Source organism: Herpailurus yagouaroundi, unplaced genomic scaffold (assembly GCF_014898765.1).
Source record: "Herpailurus yagouaroundi ecotype Mexico unplaced genomic scaffold, PumYag 28, whole genome shotgun sequence".
NCBI classification, from domain to species: domain Eukaryota; kingdom Metazoa; phylum Chordata; class Mammalia; order Carnivora; family Felidae; genus Herpailurus; species Herpailurus yagouaroundi.
In genome coordinates, this window is record NW_024412376.1 from 129,157,220 (window position 1) to 129,163,100 (window position 5,881).

Here is a 5,881-nt window from a genome sequence, read left to right on the forward strand (position 1 = left end):
GGGAAACTGAGTATCTTCAGGTGAACATAAAGAATGTAACTTATGAATAATTCATTTAGAAAGGACATAACTTTTTTTTCAAATATGGGAATAACTTTATTTGGGGGTTGCTTTTGGTTGTCTGATTTAGGAGGACAGTATATCAGATGATTTTGTTCATGTACATGTGTCAGCATGATTTTCAAAATCTTTTTCTCTTAGGAAAATAGTAAAGACAATAAAGGATGTTGTTGATTGTTGCTTGACATTGGTAGTACATAAAAGCTAATAAGCTTAAGGAAATGTACTATTACCATTAAAACATGAATAGAAAAAGGCAGTATCTTCAGCTTATTAGCTTTTAATGTTCTGTTTTGTGGTAAATGTTAAATTAAATATTTATGTTTTATATATGATCCACTTTCCCTGATTTTGCCAGTATGAAATATCTGCTGTCACCAGGCCAGTTTCCAAGCTGTTCTTTAAAAATACCATGCTCATTCCTTCCCCTCAGTATTCACAAATTGGCTCTAACTAAAACCATTTGGTATCTCCCCCCTTGGTTGCTCAAGTCTTACCTACCATCCCGTGTCTAACATAAAGTTCTCTTTTTCACACATCCTTTTTCTTGATAGAGTTTTATAACAGAAAGGGACATTGGAGTTGGACAAATCTAGTTTTGAAACCAGATTTTCTACTTACTGGATATGTCACTATGTAGACATTATTTAGATTCCCTGATCCTCAATTTTCCCATAAAATTGTAAAAATTGGTATAATAATTAAGGTTTTTATGAGAAGAAATGTTATAGCATGTTAAACATCTGAAGCATTATAAAGTGTCAACAAATATTTTTTCTGTAGCACTTAATAAAACTAAAGATTGTAAACTAGCAGCTCACAGGCTGCATATGCCTCAGAGATGTGTCTGCTTGATTTATACGATGTTCTAATATTGGTTTGCAACACACACACACACACACACACACACACACGCACGCACGCACAGAGATTTTACATTCACCTCTAGATTCTTGTTTCTGTTTAAAAAATGAGAAGACCTGGGAACCCTGGGCCTCCATTCATTCCCATTGGCAGCAGTCCACAGGCACTTGGTGAGCAGCTTTTCTGAGAAAGCATACTTCAGTTTGGCTCTGTATCTACTTTGCCCATTGTACTTATTTACTTGGCCTTCCTGGACCTGAAAATCATTTGAATTTATGATCCCACTGTTAAGTCATTTATTTGTCTACTTGAATGCATTCTACCTTTTATCTTTAACTGTGTATATATATCTTATTCTATGGTACATAACACCATATATTTTAATGCACCAAATTATATATAGCATATCTTATATATAGGCTTATTCTGTGAGACACACACACACATACATACATACATAAATACATACATACATACATACATACAGGCTCTTAGAGGCCAGACATAAGGTTTTTAAAAATTCTTCAAAATCCCCACCTGCTTTTAATAGTTAATAAGCTAACTAAATTAATTGCAAGATAATACATACTAGTTAAATTAGATTGTGATATTGAAAGATACAACTGTGATAGTGGAATTTATCTGTTATCAGTATTCCTTCCACCTCTCTATGAGGCTATGAAGGAAAAGAGAAAAAATGCTTACTGTATTGTTTCTTACTCCTCTGCTCTCACCAGCATTGGTTTTTCAGGGCTTTTCTTCTGTGCACTGAAATTTTACTACTGCATACATTCTGAAAACTCTTTGTTTTGATCAGTTTTTACTTCTGTAGCTTTCCCACTGGGAAATTGTACTCGCTCTTTGTTTAATTTAGCTGTTACATAAATATATTGAAATGCTCCACTATTTCAGTTCCTACTGTGAAAATATTTTGTAAGCAGCAGTATTAAAACACTTTTTTTCTCCCAGCTATATAGATCATAGGAATTTCAAAGCAGCAAGAGAATGTAAAGCTTACCCCAGTACACCTCCTCATGACACCACTGGGACTTAGAAAAGAAAATGGTGAGGCCACAGTTCACTTCCAGGTAGAAGAACTGCAACTAGAGGCCAGTATTCATGACTTCAGTTCAAACTGGTCTTTAAATTTTAAATAGAAATTAGCGTTTTATGGTGTTGTAAGCCAAATAAAACAGATTCCACTGAAATAGTTATTCAGTACCTCACAGTCCGAATCAGCTAGCACTTATTAAACTTACTATGTGGTATAATTTTATTCTCCTCAGGGCTGTGTGGGGTAAGTATTATTACTGCCTTCCTTTTATAGTAGGGAAATCTGAGGTATAAGAAAGGTTAAGTAACTTGTTGAAGGTTAGACAGCTCGTGATAGCTGAGATGGGATTTTGACTGTTGTTGTCAGGCTTCAGCTTCTGTGCCCTGAACCACTAGGCCACCTTTCTTGTCATTGTGTGCTTGTCCTCTCTATTCTGTTCTTCACTTGTCATGTCCGTGTGTATATTATTGACGACATTTTCAGTCTTTCTACCTGTGACCACTTGAACTTTAACTTTTACATTTAAAGATTTGTACCTTTGTTACTAGTTGTATCAAACCATATCACCATTGTTCCAACTACTTTTATTCCTAGTCACCATTTCATCTATCTATGAAATGTTGAAGTCATTATAGTTGTGATTTTCTTCCACTGCAAATATTCTCTCCTCTTTAAAAAATAAAAATAAATAATAAAAATAAAAACTTCAGCTGTGATGACTTTGGATGGGCACAAAAATTGTCATAATAGCTTTGCCCAAGGCTTTTTCTCAATTACTCAAAAAATGTCTTTTCCCCTAGAAGTAGTTTTAGTCTTCAACTATTAATTTTACCCTTTCTATGTAAAGAGAGACTGCTGGGATGAAAAACTGCATCTTCTATTCAAGAGAGAATATCTTGTTCAATTTAATATCTTTTTTTTTTTTTTTTTTTTTTTTTGTAAATCTCCTTCCAGTGCTAGATGAAGTGCACTATGAGAGGAGACTAAAGGAGTGGAAACCAGACTTTGCAGTTGAGGAGTAAAACAAAGGGACAGCATGGCAAATAAAATCCCATATAAGGTAGTCCTGAGAAGTAAAAGTCAATATCCAGTCCTCTAGTGCTGAGCTGAGGTGAGTGTGTGAAGTACAGCTGAGACAGGTGATGTTAGTCAAGGGCTTTTGAAGGAAATCGTACCCCATCCTGGTCCTGTAGTCATATCCTCTCCCTGGCTTTTATCCCTCACTGACCTGTAGGAACTTGGAGGAGCAGATAATTCCGAACTTGGATGTATGTATATCATTTTATTTTTATGATTATAAAACAAAACCAGACTTCATGATGAGCATTTTAAAACTATAAAAAAAAAGTATGAAGAAAAAAATTGTTACCCAACACCCAGAGAAATCCATTTAAAACAGTTACTTGTCTATCCTCTGGGTCCATGTATTTAACTGCCTAAACACCTTTCTGTTGCCTCTACATTATTTAAGTTCAATAAACTTAGGATCATATTATCTATATAGTTTTTAGCTTAGTTTTCTCACTCAACCCATAAATCAGAGTAGCATAATGTACTTGTCTAGTTTGCTGTATTTTTAATATTGTTCAAAAGCATGTTTTAATGCTTTATTATGTTTTCTTCTGTGATGATTGTCATATATTTTTGTTATTCTCTTCATATTTTATTAGGAGCAAATATTGAACACTCTTATATAGAAATCTTTATTTCTTTATAATGAAGTAAAACTTACATAATTATTTTTGATCAGTATATTTTGTTAATTTCTTTGGGAATAAATCCTAGATCTAGGCTGAAGTTAAATGTTTAAGCTTTACGAAACAAACAAGAATAATCTTGATTTTTCCTATGACAAATTAAAAAACATTGTTTTAAAAATTTTACGAAACATAAATTGACAAAATGAAAGTTAGAATATAATCTGACAACTAGGTTTCACTCTTTTTATAGTGTTTATTGTTTCATATTTATTTCCCATTAAAATGTTGCTGTGGCTTATTTTGCTTAACTATAGAACATGATTGTCTTTCCAAGTCATTAATTTTTCTAAATACCCCTTTTAGTGGCTTTATAATATTCCATTATAAAACTATATTATTATTTTGATGACTGCATTTTATAGGATATACAAGTTAATTTCATTGTCTTATATTATAAAATTTCTGTAATAAATACCTCTTGTTCTTGTTGCTTTATTTTGTTCCTGATATTTTGCATTTAGTCATTGCTTTCACAAATATGTTTTGAGTGGCTATTATATGCCAGCCCCCAGGAAACTAGCCTGTAGCCTCATGGAACTTATAGAGTAGAACAGTGCTGTCTGATAGAACATTCTGGAATGATAGAAATGTCTGACCTGTCAAATGGCAGTTATTATATTTTAACTAATTTCTATTTCAGTTTCAATAACTCTTTATAGCTAGTGGCTACTGTCTTGGATAGAGCAACTGTAGAATTTACTTATTCATATTCTCAAGTCTGTCAGCTATCTTGACCTTTTGTGGGATTCATACTAAGAGTTCCTTTCATGTAGTCTGTAAGGAGAAATACCTTGAGTAATTCTATTTTAGAGGTTTTACTAACTTCTGTAACATTTTTTTAAAACTCAGGGTGTTAGGTAGCCAGTTAACTAAGGTAAGTAAATGTGAAATCTCTAAAAACAGTATGTTAATATATGTTGGTGCATGTATTTATATACATTGTACTGTATTTGTTCAATCTCAAAGGATTAAGAGTCACTAAAAGTTAATTAGTAAATCTAACTTAAAAATTACACTCTACTCCGTGTATCTTGTTGCTTTAATTTATAGAGTTAAAATATTTTGTTCTGATTAAAATAATTTTAAAGAAGCAGAGTTCACTTGAACTGTCTATAAGAAAGATATTTGATTCTTTTGCTTTTAGATTTTCTCATTCTACCTGTGTGAAAATCTGTAGTTATATAGAACTGCATATAGCAAATACAGGTTCTAGAATTGAAGTGGAAAACATTTAAGTTCATGACTTGTAAATTAGAGTCAATTGATTTAAAATACACCATTAATGACCCTTCTATTGGCATATCTTTTTGTACAATTCTGACTCTTGGAATAATAGTAAGATTTTACATATCCCCAATATAAACAAATATAGAATTAAATGAGAAAGTAGGGAGAAGCCAAAATAGGATATAAACTAAAAAATAAATCTAACTATATTACAAAAGAGTAATATAACCACATTGAAGAGAATAGGGAAGAAAATAACCAAAATTATTGTGGAAAACAGAATCTTAACTGGATATTGTATAGCCAAAGAGAAAAAAAAAATGTATGTAAATGCTGTGATTTAATTAGTAAAAGTGTTTCTAACATGATTGGAATAGCAAGGCATATATTTTATATACATATTATACACACTAGAATTTTTATGTATATACTAGAATTGGACAAATAAATAAACTTTAGATAATGAGACCTGGGTTTTCTCACTATTGCAGAAAGAGGTTTAAATAAGGAAAGAGGGAAGGCTAAAATGACTCCTGTGATAATTGGATTGGAATCAAAGGTATCAATATAAACTCATTGTGAGTTTTTTTTTTCATTTAACTGATATATATCATTTTAATAATATCATGAAACACTGTTGAAAGAAAAAAATAATAGAAAGTTTAGAACAAAAAGCCATGTCAAAAACCCCAAAAGGTATAGAAATAACTTAACCACATAGTTTTGTAAGATACTAGAGACAATGAAAGAACCATGGAAAAGGAGTGAAGCAAATCAGACATGGGTTGAGAAAACACCCATTGTATCATGCTTGGAACCGTGTAAACTATTAACAAAAGCCTCTGGTACTCAGAAATCTAGTGCTTTCTTTTCTTTCTTTCTTTCTTTCTTTCTTTCTTTCTTTCTTTCTTTCTTT